Source organism: Pinus tabuliformis, chromosome X (assembly GCF_031772625.1).
Source record: "Pinus tabuliformis cultivar Carrire ecotype Pingquan chromosome X, CPIR1, whole genome shotgun sequence".
NCBI classification, from domain to species: Eukaryota; Viridiplantae; Streptophyta; class Pinopsida; order Pinales; family Pinaceae; genus Pinus; species Pinus tabuliformis.
Window position 1 is genome coordinate 1070407565 of NC_142308.1, and position 16352 is coordinate 1070423916.

The 16352-nt window shown below is 40.2% G+C and overlaps 1 pseudogene; it reads right to left on the reverse strand.

The window, feature by feature from the left end:
• Positions 1-16137, reverse strand: part of LOC149143524 (iron-sulfur cluster assembly SufBD family protein ABCI8, chloroplastic pseudogene) — a 43423-nt pseudogene extending 27286 nt beyond the window's left edge.
• Between the last annotated feature and the right edge of the window lie 215 nt (positions 16138-16352).

The following is a 16352-nucleotide window of genomic DNA, read 5'->3' on the forward strand; positions in this document are numbered from 1 at the left end:
AAAGATTTGTTGCTCACTGTTTAAACCCATTAGGTTGATTTGAGTATCCTCTGTTGGCTCACTAGAGGTTGAGGCTTCAGCATAGTTCTCTTGAAATGGAGGTCTGATATTCTGATCAGGGCCAACTTTCCCGGTGTTAGGATTTTGATTTTTTCTAAAGTTTGGATTTCTGGTGGTGTTACTTGGTTGGCCATCCCAAGAAGATTTCCTTTCAATGGTTTCCACTCTGTCACCCAGTCTGTCCATTCCTTTGATGATTGCATCTAGTTTTTGCTCAAATGCAGAAGGCTCTTCTTTGAAAGTTGTTCTCCTTTCATTTCTAGCCCGATTTCTCTTAGATATCAAGTTGGCCTCTACACTAACCGCTATGCTTTGCATGTCTTCTAAGCTAGGAGGAGCCCTTTCTCTTAGTTGATATGCCATGTCAGAATCAAATCCATCAGGGAATTTGATCAAGGCTAGGTCAGGAGGAGGTCTAAGGTTTTGAGGGATAGCATTGTACACATTGTTGAATCTAGCACAATAATCTTGGACAGTTTCTTGTGGGCCTCTTTTTAAACTGTCATACTCTGATAGGATATGCAATGGATCCTTCTTCTTTTCCCATCTGTTCAAAAAGGTTTGATATAGGGCATCTGGATCAGCAATTGTGTTTGCCCCAAGTGCCCTAAACCAGGTCCTTACTTCACCAGTTAGGCTTTGAACAAAAATTTTCATTCTGACATCGTTGTCATCGATTTCATAGTTCTCAAAGTAGTCCATCATTTTCTTAGTGTGTTGTTGGGCTGTATAGGAGCCCATACCATCAAAATATGTAATTTTTCTCTGATAATCTAGAGGCATAACCCCTGGATTTGCAGGCAGCAACAGAGGAGCATATCGGTTTGCCATATTTACAGGGATAAATGGGACAGCAGGAAGAAATAAGACAGCTAGAACAGCAGGGACAGCAGTGGAAATATGTGCAGTGGATGGGGGAGTGGAGAGGATACTTTGAGGTGTGGATGAAGAACTTGGAGAGGCTGTAGAAAGGACTGCTGCTCTCCGAGGAGTAAGCTCAGATTTTGAAGGGTTTTGCTGAAGTATATCAAGGTCTAACTCAACAGGATTTTGTAGATTTTCTTGTCTTCTAAGACTCTTAGAGATCGAGTTAGGATTTTTGAAAATAGCTGGAGGGTTTGGATCAGGATTTGATCTTGTGTAACGAGTTTTCTTCTTTGGAGCCAGCTTCTAAATTTTTTTTTGGTATTTTCTGGAAATGTTTAAAGATCACAGTTTTTAAGAATTTTCTGAAGGAAGCTCTTATGCAAAATAGGAAGTTTTGGGCTTTCCTTTGAATATGCTGAAATAGGGAAACTGATCAAATCTTTGGGATAGTTGTTTAAAGCCTAAAACTAGACTGGAGATTGAATGAAGTAGCATTTATCTACTCCTGTAAATGCACAGCAAAACAGTTTCAAAGGCTACCTGGCTAACTTCAAGCTCCATCTGTAGTTTTAGAAAATAGACAGCAGTAACAAATAGTCATTCAGGTCCCCAGTGGAGTCGCCAATGATGTTATCTCTCAGGTTGTTCCCCAGGAAATCTCTAAGGGGGGAATACGGCTGAGGTAACCACTAACCAGACTTTTAGCTACAGATTCTAGCCAATCTGCAACCAGAGAGGGCTCTCTCTTTGTAATTTAGCTTTTTTTTGAAGTATTTTAGGCTAGTTATGATGCACAGAGTTTGGTTTTAAGTTTGTTGGATGGTGATCTTAAATAGAGCTAGGATGCAAGTCTAAAATAGTTTATACCATTGGGCAAATGGGGTCAATGAGGACGGACTGCTGAGAGTGTTTTCTTTGGTAAAGGGCAATACTATAGAGCAAGATAATCGATCTTGGAACAATTTTGAAATCTGGAAATTGATGGAATGTAAGCGAGTGAATGAAGGGCAGTCAAGAATCCTTCATTTTCTTGGCAGAGGGAAAGTGCATGAATATTATCAAGGAGCAGTAAAGAATTCCTAGGCAATATTCAGAGTGAAAGAATCAGTGGAAATAGGAGCAGCTAAGAATTCCTGTTTATGGCTAATTCTGAAGAAAACATAATTAATACCAGAGATTGAACACAGAGTGTATTTAAACAAATTCTGGGCCATTCTTTTTCTCTGTTACTAAGATTATGAAACATATATGAAATTTGGAAACACATAAGACACAAAACACAATTTAGAATAACTTATTGATCCATAGAAAGACACAGGAATTCTGTAGCAGGTCCCAGAACATCAAATCCACATTCAGACGGTCCAGCAACAATGAACTTCAATAGCCTTTGTATTAAAAAATCTCAGAGTTACAGCGCAGTCCAGAGAGTAAATCACCAACCCCAAATACATTTTATGGCGAGGTATTTATACAAAAAGGAGAAACAAAATATCATGTAGATAAGCTATCACACAATAACTTCCTTCACCTACTCTACAGAAGAAGTAAATGAGAGAAATGAATGTAGCAGTAAATGTTGGTGTGCTGGTTGTTTAGTCTGTCAGATATATTTGACTTTTTGGACTGAGTGAGTTGGTTGGTAGCTGCGTCTTTACTCTGCGTTCTTGCGTTTGCTATCTCCTGTGTTGTTGTCCCGGCCTTGTCATCGGTGCTTGGTCTTGCTTTAATGAGCTGTGGTCCCAACCTGATTTCCTCTTTCTGCTATCTTTATTCTTTGACAGGTGGCCTGTGCATTTGAATTTGCTGACCTGTAGCTGATCAAAAAAGAAAAAGAACCGAAATTACCTTGGCAAAATCTCCAACATCTCCTGCCACCATTGGTCTGTTGGCAACTGATGCCTTTGTATTTTTATTAGTGTCTCATCAGCTTCAGTATATCTATAGAAGTTGGGCTGGACTTCAAAAAGATGATTTACCTCATGTTCAATGTAGAACAAATTTTCTAGTTTGTCATATAGAATATGTCCGGAGGGAGGCCCTGTGTCTTCTGAGGTGCTTGATGATGTTGTAATTTGATTGGAAACATAGTTATTTACCCTATTAGCATATTGTTCATGTGTTAACAGTCTCCCACTGCTGGTAAATAAACTGGGTAACCCTTTGCTCTTCAATATTGCAAACTTTTCTTTGAAGGCATTTATTTCTGTCTGCATTTCTTGGCACTTTTTTTTCCAAGGTTTGTACAAAATTTCTTAGAGTCAGCACCTTTTTCACTATCAAAATGGTGTATGTTCTGTTCTTGATATCCAACGCTGCTAGTTGTTCTTTGGTATGAGTATTCAAAAATTGAATCATTCTATTGGCCTGCTCAGGCATGTTTCCCAATAATGCTCTGGCCTTTTGAGTCTCAAATTGAGCTATACCTATCAATTCTATTTGCTCATGTATTGTCTGAATTGATTGCCATTGGTCAGTGATAGACTGGCCAATTTTGGCCCACAAAATTGTCTTGATTTCAGACAGAGTTTTATGTAGAGTAACCTCTTTTCCTAAGGATTTTATTTTGTTACCCAAGGCCTTTATTTCTCTTGTTTTTTCAGCCACTGTTATCTTGGACTTGTCATAGCTTACTTCCAGCTTGGCCAACTTTTCTTTGGCCTCTTTCAGCTCTGTCATTTGGACTTCTAGCTCTTTTACTGCTCTCATCATTTCTTCCATACTCATGCTAGATTCTGGTGTTGTTGTTGTTGCTGCTGCTGAAGCATCCGTGGTTGATGTACTTGTTGTTGATGCTGGGATGATAGGAGGGATTACTACTGCAAGTGTGGGAGGGACAGTGGCAGTTGTTGGAGCTGTTTCAGGTGGCTGGGAGGTCGACTCTCCCTACTTGGACTGCAATGCTTTCTCCAATTCTTGCTCCATTTGAATTATCCTTTGATTCATCCTCATCAGCAAATCCATTGTATCTCCTTCTGCCTTCTCTTTTGCAAGTTCTGTAGTTTGTGGGTGCATAGCTGCAGGTAGCCTCAACTGCTTTCTAGGTGCAGCAATATCTTCTTCCTTTTTCCTTATGAGGGCTTTGATGCCCTTGGCATCCTTAGGATCATGCCCTAGCTCAACAATAATTTCCTCCAGTGTCTTTATTCTGTTGTCTTTAGCCAAGGAAGATATTCTTTCCAAATCCAATTGGGCAGATGTATTGCTTAATGACTCCTTCAATTGGTGGGCCAGCGTTGCCCTTTCTGCCAATGTAGCATAGACCATTTCGCCTGTTTGCTTGTGCAGCTCAATTTGGTCCATTGGATGTATGTCTTTGGCAAGGACTTCTAGATTTGTCTTTATGTAGTCCGCAGCTGTCTGTGGTTGCTGAACCTTAGGCTTGAAATGACTTAAGATTATTTTTTCCTCCTTAATGTCATAAGCTTCCATCAATCTTTGCTGTTTGGAGGGTGTTGTTTTGAGAAGTTGATTTTAAAGCTGTATTCTCAATAATTCATTTTGGGCCTTAATTTCCATGAATGTTCCTTTAATACTAGATGGTTTCTTGCTTTGCTGCTTTGAGGAGGACACTTCCATACCATGTTGCCTCTCTGTTTCTTGTCTGTGAGAGCTGGTGGATGTTTGTTGGCTGGTTTCCCTCTCCCTCCTTGGACTCTAAGATTTCTTCACTAATTTCCTCTTCAATTTGAGGATCTACTCTCTGTCTTTTGGCCTCTAGCTGCTGTGTTTACCCACTTGCAGGTGTGGTCTCTTCCCTGTCCCGTTTCTTGCTCCTTTCCTCATTGAGAGGAGTCTGTAATGCTGGCACTTGTGGTGCCTCTATCTGTAGTGGAGGGGCTTGCCCTTGACTCTGTTCCTTTGAGGTAGTTGGCTGGTCTGTCATTGTTTTTGGCTCTGTATCTACTACCTCCTTGCCCTTTGCTGTACATGCTGCTGGTGTAGTATTTTATTGGGTAGCTTGTAAAGCTACAGCAGTTGATGTGCCTTCTCCGACTTGTTGTGGCAGTTTGAATGACACCTGCCCAAAAGAATCCAAGTCAAGAGATTTTTCCAAATCTTTCATATTTTGCTCCATTATTTCTTCCTCAGTGAACTCTTCAACTAGTGTGCCTTCTACCCACTCATCTTGTTTGGCAAATTGTTCTATCTGCGGGATTTTGCAATGTTCATAAGCTGACAGCCTATATTTTATTTTTCTTGCATTGATAAAGCCATTTGGGTCATAAGGTACCCACCAGAAGCTCCTTTTTAATCTGAGTTTTTCACCCAATATCTGATCAACATCTTGCCATCCTTCTTTTTTGTTCATGACATAGGGGCCTAGTTGGTCTTTGAATTTCAACTGAGCCTTTTTCTTGGTGCTATGAAAATGAGTCAAATCTGAATTGATAAATTGCCTATAATATTCCAAGGCAAACAGTCTCATTGGCACATATCTTGGCAGCCTGTAGGGACACAGCTCACAGCCATAAATTCTGATGACAGTGTGATTCTGGTAGAAGTACCAGTCACCTATTTTGTAGTTTTTTGAGAGCTGCAATATTTTCTGCATATCATAAGATAGCCTAGGAGGAGGAGTTATCTTTAGGAGAGAAGAGACTGAATAGACAAACATGTCAATGAACTGACAGTAAGAGTAGGGAGAGCTGCGGACTTCATGAAAGACTGAGGTCCAAAAAATCACAGACCTCTTTTCTCCTCTAGAGTCCAATCTTTCGATGGGGCATTGGAAATAGTCTGGTTGATAATACAGGAATAGATGATAGATGTAGGATGAATACTTGAATACTCCCTCCCTATCTAGTTTCACTAGTTGGTCATGTATCTTGTTGGCAATGAATTTGGCATAATTTTATTTGACAGCAGGGGGCTGCCCTGGGGTGAATGCAGACACTAAGACCAATATAGTTTCATCAATATGTTCACTTGTCTTGAAACCCATAACATAAGATATCATATCAACAAGTAATTTACCCACTTCGTTGAAATATACATAGAGGAAAGGAGGTGGCCCTGTAGGCTGGCGATCTGCTCTCATGAATACTTGGGCAGTTCGGGCTATCTCTGAGCTGGAGAGTTTGGGACCTTCATCAAGCAAGAATTTCATAGAAAGAGGGAACAGAAGCTGAGTTGGCTTGAAGTTTAGCATTTGATTGATGGAGTCAGGAGTTATATGAAAGAGGATGCTCCCAGATGGAGACTTGACTACCCTTTGAGTTGGTTCATAGTTTTCACAACAGAGGTGAATTATCTCAGGGAAGATATTGACAGAGGGGAGGTAGTATATGGGAAAATTTGATTCCCATATCCCATAAATATCATTGTTATTCAAATAACTGTTCCTTAGCTCACAGAACGTCTGCAGGTGGTTTCTGTCACCAAACAAGTCTTGGATTAGATAGTCCCTATCAGCCAAAGGTAGTGTTTCTAATTCCTTGTGGGGTGCATTGAGAGGAGTAATGTTTAAGGCCACGAGAGTCTCCATGGCTCAATTCTATGAGTGTGAAATTTGAAAACTGAGGTCTGTGTGGACTAAATGAGTAAAACGACAACTTTGGTCCTCTTTCTGTGGAATTTTACAGATTAAATTCGGCTGAATGAACTCATGGGGTGAAAATGATAGTGAAAAAGATAGTCTGCAGAGTTTTCTTTAGCGGAAACTGGATATGGACAGCTCTGGGATTTTTCCTTCGGTGTTCACAGAATAGAGTGAACTTGAGTTCGAGTCCACGGGAGAAATTTTGCAAAGGGAGACTGTTTTTACAGGATTTCTTGGTGAAAAATTGGAGAAAATTGCGGTTATGGTGCACTTTCTGCAGGTGTTTTGATGGGTTTTAACTTAAATTTCGGAGTTCATAAGCAATTTAGCAGAGGAAACTGAAAAACACAGGGTTTGGGCACGACTGTAAGTAAATACTTATTTTAACGGTGAAATGAGCAATTAGCAAGCGGCGAGTCGAGCTGCGGGGTCGAGCTATGAAGCAAATTCACTGGCTGATGGACTGTGCAACTTTGGTGGCGAATTGGTCGTAAATCGCATGCAGAGGTCTCCACTAATGAACAAATAGAAATAAATGAAAAAAAATCATTTTTGCGACTTTTAACACAATTTGGGCCTTTTTGGGCTTTTGGCGCTTTTTTATGATGACGTCATCATGACGTATTTTTTGTTGTGTAGCGGGTACGGAGGATGACGTGTCAGCTGATGTGTTGGATGACGTGGTGGATGACACAGTGGCGAGGTGGTGATGTCAGTAGATGACATGGTGCTGATGCAGAGCGATGGCAGGCGACATGGATGTGACGTCATCAGGTGACGTGGATATGACGTCAGGGGGTAGGCGGCGGGGCGGTAAGCGGTATTCCCCGCACTTCCTTTGGGCAATGGTGGTTTCGAGGGAGGGGGCTCTGATCACGCCAGGAAGCCGACGCATGGCAGGGGTACGGCAGCAAAACCGCCAATCCCTCGGACGCTAACGTTCGGCAGATGGGAGCTTCCGATATCGCCGCCAGCCGTTGGATCTATGGCGCGGGATCGGACGGTCGACAGGTGAGGTAAGTGGTGGAGGCTTATTAACGCGGGACCCGCGTTAATATTTCAATGTTTTATAAGGTTTTGGGGGGTATAAAACCTTTGGTTATGGTGGAACGGTTATTCATTTAACCAAATGTTAAATGAAACCCGACATATACATGCGCGCCAGAGGTTAATGTATGGTTTAGGTGGGGGGATTTAGTGCGGTTGTTTATTTAACCGGATGTCAAATAAACCCCAAGGTTTTTTATTGTGGAGGGGCTATTATTAAGGTCCCAAATGGACTAATAATTCCCAAAATTTTGTTATAAGGCTATAGTTGCCATGGGTAGGAATATTATGTATTTTTGGGTTTTTTATATAGTTTTTAATAGAATAGGGGTGGGAAAAATGATTAAGGAGCTATATAATAAAGTTAATGTTAATATGATTTGATGGATAGGTAACGCTAATTTTATAAGGTAATAACTTAGGTTTTTAGGGAAATGAAATAAAATGGTAAGATCTTTTACACAAGAAATGTGGCTTGTTTTAACTAAGTAAACTGAGAGTTCAACTTAGCATTTCTCATAAAATGAAGTGAACTGGGACTACTGGGCAGATCCCAATGTCCTTGAGGGGATGTTAGTAAATGATTTCTGGGGGAATGAAAGGGGAAATTAGCCATGCTTCCACTGTTCTGCAGTCACCTTGCCATGGTACTTGTGACATCCATGAGACAAGTCTTTCTTGACAAGACAAAAATGATCACAAACTTGCATCTGCAACCTCAAACTGCCTACCCAGCCTAATACACCTAGCATTTTTTCTTCCTTTTGGTTGGGTGCATTTGGACTAGCAAACCCTGATTTTCCTCTTTTTCTTTTGAATTCCCTCCTATCTAAGTCTACCCTTATCTCTTCCAAGGGCCCAGATTAAGCAGTTGGGCTCCTTTGTTTCTCTACCTATTTACTCATCTGCCAAGCTTGAACTGTTTGTACAGATCTTTATTCTCTATTCTAAAGACAAGTAAATTCAAACATGATCTAACCAGGATTGAACTGTCTGGCTATTCATCAACTTTGTCAAGAATTAACCAACTGTACACAACGAAATTCTTCAAAAATGGGACAGTAGTGGCATTTAAACTAGCACACTTTCCTGGTCTTTTGGTTTGGGGTTCATTTTTATCATTTTTTCTGACCAATTCATTCTTTTTTCCCTTTGATTTTTCTTTTAGGGCATACCCTCTTTTCATTTTTTTAATTTTCTTCATTTGTCTACAAAATATGGAACCTTTGCAGCATGCAAGGATGAACATATTTGGCTCTTCTACAGTCAATCATGAAAAATGAAACCTATTGGTATAGGAACCTAACATGGTGATAGACTCACACAGACTACAGAATGTCATGGTGACAGTTTTTGTGCAACATGACCTAACAACTGACCTTTCAGGTTTGAAGCCTTTTGGCTAAGGGAATCGAGCCTCCTTAAAAGACTTAAGGAATGGTGAAAAATGATCAAACAACAAGGGAGGAACTATATGCATACTTTCCAGCTGAAACTCAATGAATTAAAGAAGAAACTCAGGAAATGGAACAAAAAAGAATTTGGACATATTATGAATGGCAACAATGAGATAAAGAAGTGCATGACGCAGGTATAACAATAAATCATACAGGATGGGAGATCTGAAGAGCTTGTCAAAGAAGAAGGACAACTAATAAACCAGCTGGAGGAAAGAAGAAAATAGGAAGAGATCCTCTGGAAACAAAAATCTCAGGTAAACTGGTTGCAGGAAGGTAAGTGAAACAAAATATTCTTTCATAAATCCATGGTTCATCACAACCAACACAACCAAATCTACTCCCTGAAAAATGAGGAAGAGCAATGTTGAGTCCAACATGAGGAAATGGAGGAGATCCTTGTAAACCACTTCAAAGATCTTCTCTCAGAACCTCCAGAGAATAGAATGGAAGCAATCCAAAGAATGATGCGGCATATCCCCCAACTAGTAACTCGAGATCAGAACCTGGCCCTGATGCGAGCTGCTACTTTGGACGAAGTGGAAGAGATTGTCAATGGAATGCAGAAAAATAAGGCCCCATGACCGAATGGGTTCACAGCGGAATTCTACCAAGCCACCTGGAAATTCATGGGTCAAGATATCCTAGAGGTAGTAGAGGAATCTCGCCGCAACCAAAAGATATGCCCCAGAATGAACTCTACCTTTATTTCTCTCATTCCCAAAACTTTGAAATCTGAGGATCCCCAAGGATTCCGTCCTATTGCCTTATGTAATATTATTTATAATACTATTGCTACTCTTATTTTAAAATGGCTAAAATCCCTCTTTCCAATCCTCATCTCTCTAGAGAAAACATGATTTGTAGAAGGTAGGAAAATCCTAGACAATTTCATCACTTCTCAAGAAATTATACAATCTCTCAAGGCAAAAAGGATTCCAAGTATGATGATTAAGTTGGGCCTATCCAAGGCTTATTATAGGCTTAGTTAGGACTATCTTTCTGGTATTATTAAAGCCTATGGTTTTTCCCAAAGATGGATAAATTGGATCCTTTCCATGATCTCCTCCCCTATCATTTCTATTCTATTGAACGGGACTCCTACCCCCACTTTTAATCCAACTTAGGGCCTAAGGAAAAGTGACCCAATATCTCCTTTTCTATTTATTATTTCTGCATAAGGGATGGTCCATTATATTAAAAATGAAGTCAGAGAATCTAGGCTTATAGGCCTAAGGATCTAGGTTAACAACTTAGCAATCACCCACGAACAATTTTTGGATGATATCATGTTATTCTGCTAGGTCTCCCTGAGGGAAGCTCGTCAAATAAAAGAGATTCTTAGCACTTTTATGGAGGCTTCTAGGACAAAGGTAAAAATGACAAATCTTGTATTTTCTTCTTTAATACCCAAGGGAATGTCAAGACCCATCTAGCCAGGATCCTAGGGTTTAGTACTGGAAATCTCCCATCTAAATACCTAGGTATGCCCCTATCGGATAATCCTCTAAAATTATCCTGCTGGCAGCAAATCCTCCGAAAAATGCAGGGAAAGCTAAGTTGCTAGGCCTTTAGATTCCTGAATCTAGCTGGCAAGACTATCCTTCTTAAAGTTGTGCTACAATCGATACCCATTTACCAACTCTCAGGCATGGCAGCCCCCAAAGGGGTGTGCTCAAAAATGGTTGATATATTCAAGAAATTCTTGTGGGGTGGGGCTCAATAGATTAGAAAATGGGCACTGGTATCCTAGCAAGGCCTGGCAACAAAGAAAATGGATGGCAGGCTAGGCCTCAGAGACCCTTATATTTTGAATCAAATAATGGGAGAAAAACTATGGTGGAGATGGATTGGAGGTGGAAGGGACCTATGGAAACAAATATGGACAAGAAAATACAATATTCCAGAGAGAACTGAGGATATTCTGAGATATAGAGACCCTCCAAAAGGATCGACAGTGTGGAACTTGGTAGCCTAGAATAGACACCTCATAAACCAAATGCCTTTTGGGAGATCCATAATGGCAAAACAACAATATTTTGGCTCGACTCTTGGCAACAAAGGGAATGAATGATCAAAAAGAAAGAACTCAGGGACATATATCTATATACCAGTGACAGGAATATACACTTGGTGGAGAAATTTTGGAAAGAGGACCAAGGAATGGGAAGTTGGAGGAGATGGAAGAAGAAGGAAGATTGGGGCCAGGTCATTGAGACTAACCAATGGACAGCACTATACAAAGAGTTGAGATTGAGACAATTAACGATTCGAAATGATCTTGATATCTTGAGATAGGGCATACTACAAAGGGAACCTTCAGCATAAAAGAATCATATGACATTCAAGAAGGACAAGGTCAAGACGAGCAAGACATCATATGGGAAAAAATATGGAAGGGAAGATGGTGGCCTAAGGTTTCCCATTTCCTTTCGCTGGTCTGTAAAGGACGAATCCTAACCTCGGATCAATTGCAGAAAAAGGGTTTTGAGGGTCCTTCCTTTTGTTGGCTCTGTCATCAACACAGAGATGATCTGGAGCACATGCTCAATACACGCCTATTCGTTGAACACAAATGGAGGCAAATGCAAGGATTTTTTGAAAGAATGGATTGAGAATAGCATAGAATTAAGGAAACAATCCTCCTTTGGAGGAGCCATATGTTCTCAAGCATGGTATTAAATCAAGCATGGGGCATGGCCCTAGGATTTAATCTATGGGATATATGGAAAGAGCGAAACCACAAAGCATTTAAGAATATACCCACCGCTCAAGAGAAGGTGTGGGAAGGAATAGTCGAGAACACCAGGGAAACAATCTTAGAAGAGAAATGGTACCAAGAAGATTAGCAAGTCTGCCCCCAAGAAGCTAGAATCCTCCAAAAACTCAAACTATCACTGGAAATGATAGCTCCATAGACATGGAAAAAAAACGGGGTAGGCTCGATACCCCTAGCTCACTTTACTCCTCTTGGAGAAGGATTCATAAAACTCAATTTCGATGGGGCATCAAAAGGGAATCCGAGGGTGGTAGGCCTAGGTTGCCTCTTCTAGGACCCCCAAGCCAACACTCATCTAATTTACGCTGACTCATGTGAGATAGAAAGTAACAATGAGGCGGTTTTGCAGTAGCAAGACAAGGACTTCTAATCGCTGTCAGAATGGGGTATCGAAACCTAGTGGTGGAAAGAGACTCAAGCCTAGTCATAAACACGTTGGCAAAGTTAAACAATGGCACCAAATGGGACAAGTTTAGCCAAATTTGGAGTCTAGCCCGACTTATCCAAGAGATAGGAGAAGTAATTCAAAAGTTCGATTACATTCTGGTTCGGCATGTTAGAAGATAAGGGAATAAAGGGGCCTATTTTCTTGCCAATTAGGGATGCAATCATCAAAATGAATCGCTGGAAAAAATATGGCTAGTCTAATCTTGGGATGGGAGATTTAAAACCCTGGTGGAAGTACTAGATTGGGATCACAGGTAAAGCGATGATAACAGCTTCCCAAAAACACAAGACCTCGATCCAAGTGCGAGCTAGTGATTTGGAAAGCCTGGGGATAGTAATGATACGTACCTCTTAGACATGTACTGTTGCCCCCCACATGCTCAAGGTGATGGGTGCGGTGACCCTTGGCATGAGTGCATGCAAGGGTGGTGGGAAAGGTGGTAGGGAAGGTGGCGAGGTAGGATGTAAAGGAGAGCACTACGGGCAAGAGGGTGAAGTTGAAGCTTTGGCTTCCGGAAGAAGGAGGTGTTGTAGAGGAACGGGAAGGTGATGACTTCTTCAACTCCAAGCTTGGAGATGACTTGCAACTGTATACAGGTATGTTTTTATGACTTTCTCCTCCATTGCAATGATGTCTTGTTTGGAGTTTTTCTGGTGGGAGAGGGGGGAAAGTAGGAATATCAATTGGGGGGTTGAGAATTATTGGTGGCAATGGAGTAGGAAACAGGTTGCAATTTCCTGGTTCTGCGTCTTTGTCTTGCGCCTGTCGGGTATTGCCAATGGACTCTATTGTGTTGGCCTTGTTTCATCTGGTTTGGAAAACCCAGGTACTGTAAATCGGGGATGGTGCGGGGCTGGTCGTAGAAGGCATGTTGGTGGTGGCAATGAGATGGATAATTGGGGAAGGCGGGAGTAGCCAACATGGTGCATGGGAGGCAGGCCATATTGCGGTAGCCAAAGCACTTGCTGAGCTAATGGAAATCCCTACTGGGAATATGGCAAGGCCAGGGACGTAGAGCGGAAAGCTAAGTATGAAAAAGAGAGAGGAAATTCTAAAATTTCCTGGGTAGAGGGGGAAGGGTTACCAATTACTGCTTGGAATTTTGTTGTATTGGGGTTGGGCTTGTGCAGTTGGTTTTGGCAAGGAACGACTTACTCGAGTGTGACTGGAAGGTATTGGGTGATGAGGAGGGGAGGGACAGAGGGCTTGTGGAGGTAGACCCCATTTGGATATTGGCTTTCCAGCCATCTTGGCTCTGGCTCCGATAGTGAAAGGATTGAGGAGGAGAATTGGATGGTTTACCTCACTAGTAATGCTATTAAGAGAAGGAACCAAATTATATTAAACTATTTTAGATTAACAAACTGTCATTGTGAATAGGTCTCAGGAATTTCTGATATGGCTCGGCCTGCGAGAGGTCATGGACGAGGAAGGTGGGGATAGGCCCCTAAGAAGGATAAGGAGCCGAGTACGTCAGAGCCCTGGAGGGGAAGAAAGTCGGTAGAACACCTTATCACTGAAGCTACTAAGGCTTACCATGAGGGTAATTATGAGGGAATTCGAAAGCTGTTAGAAGAGTGGGAAGAGGAAATAAAGCAAGGCAATGAAACAGAGGAGGACATGGAAAATTCGAAGACCTTAATCTTAGAACTAGGAAACACCAGAGGAAGAATTACGCGGTTCAAACAGAACTTATATCTCTATTGGTTGATGAAGGGACTTTTGGGCAAAGATTTGGAATGAATCTCGGTAGGCATGGCAATTTCACTCCAAGGTATGTCGAGTTACAAGAAATACTTGCAAGAAATCCAATTCCAACTCCATAAGCAAGAAATTAGGTTAGACAAAATTGAAAGACACATTCCATGCATCCTAGAATTGCCTGAGATGCCTAGATCCATAGTCAAGGACCCCGTACCTATGGAATCGGCCTCGGAGGAGCATAAGGGCTAGTCAGTTTTCTAGGTTTACTTTTGTTTTATATGCGGATAGCTTTTAATTTTAGTCATGAAAGTATATGTATAGTTAGAAATCTAGAGTATGGACACGAAACAGAGACATATATAGCTTAACTAGATAGATTAAAACTCTATTGTTTTTGGACGGCTTACAATGTGGATAGCTGGCTAACAGACTTGGTTTTGCTCCTAGGCAAGTTGAGGCCACCTAGCCAATCTATGTGGTGTAAATTTGCCTATGTTTGAATAGAAAATGAAATGGTCCTGCCAAGCTTAACAAAAAAATATAAATAAATAGGTGTGGTGTTTCTAGTGATTTTCAAACTTATTTTAATTACCTAAATTTAGCCTATTTAAAGTAACTAGTTGTGATGGCCATATTATCTTCAAGTCAGTAAATTTGCTTGAGGGCATCTTCATGACATCCACCATCTCTAAAAATTTATGAAATATTAGTAGTATCTTGCACTAAATAGAGAATGTTGGCATAGAATCTTTTATTATGTTTTTTACTTCGTTTCACAAATTTATTGATATTTTATGATTCTTTGTTTCAATTTCCATGCTAAGACTGGATTCATAATGCCTGCCATGATTTTTAGTTGTGCACACATCATATTGCTCACTTCTAATTATATAAAAAACATATAGTATGCACAATGACATGTAGTGACATGTGGGTGTCTATTTTACTCAATCATATGCTTGATTTTTAGCCCATTCCAATCCTACCACAATGAAATTAAGAGAGACAAGGACACAAGGAGGACTGCCAATAAATGAAATTAGAGACTTTAGAATGCAACTCAAATAGCTAAATGTAATGATAAGTATTTGCAACTGTCTGGTCACTAATGTGCATCGAATCACACTCTGAAAAATTCCTTGCATTATGAGAATTTGGTTGCATCTGCACTAATCCTCTGTAGTAGTTTCTTGACTTTCCTATAGATATAATTTTAGAAACAATTCTACTCCTGCAATTCTTCCTTATATGGATCATCTTTGTCCACCCCTATTGATAGTTATTTTTCAAGGCAAAAAAATAGAACTCTCCAATTGCATCATCACCTTTCAAAACAATGTTTGAGTATTTCCAGGTGATTATCGAACCAGTCTCTACTTAGGTTCATGAAATCCTTGATTTGTCTCCATCGCACAAAACTCTTTTCGTAATAAAATTATAAATCCCACGTCTGCATTTCTCGTCACCGACATACCAATTTTTCACAGTGGAATGCTTTATCATTTCTACCTCGATGCAATAGAGATCCACTACTGTGGCATGGAGATGATTGGTGTCATAAAATGGTGTAGTGCATCCTTCGATATACGTCACAAAACTCCTCTCATTTACAAGAATAAGAGTCCTCTCAAACTGCCTGTTCTCCATCTCATTCATCCTGAAATAAGTGTATATTTCCATGGGTGACAAAGTGTGCTTAGGGATTTAATAAAAGGATCTATCACTAAAAAAAATGCAACATAACAGTTATCATCAATAGGAACAATTGTGTCAAGCTACTTCCTAACTAGATAAAGATACTCATGAATTACCTCTTATAACGAACAAAAGATAACCTCAACTACATATAGAGCCTACCTATGCATGGTAGCAATGAAAACACTGTAAAAAAACAACATCTACAACAACGTTGGTCAATCTCTTCTTCTATTCAAGGGCATGCTCAACTTTTGAACAGTATCAAGCAAGTCAGGGTCCACTCATTAAAGCTCCTTTTCTTCTTCTACTCTCTCTGTTTAGGTTCAGAATAATAGCAAAGGTCTTAGAAATTGATGGGTGGTTAAAAGTTATCAGACCATTTGAGTTCTTCCATTTTTAATCATTGTTTATAAGCATTGAGTCTAAATTGCAAAAGCCATTCAAGTTCCTTCTTTTTAGCTGAAATTAACCTAAGTTTTGGAGAGTTGTAAGGTTTAATGGATCTAAGTATATTATCTTTAAAATATAGTAACATGGTTTAAAACTGTAGGCATTGAGATCACAATCTAAGGATGAAACAAAAAATATTTTATGTTCATGATTACAAGAAATTTTAATTTCATGTAAAAAAGTTTGAGGAAGGTCTTGTCATGGTAGAGTACATTACACAAAAAATCCACCACTAAAAAAAGGTGAAAAGAAAAAATAAAATTTCATGCATTTTGACCCTAGAAAAGTTAGGGAGGAGCA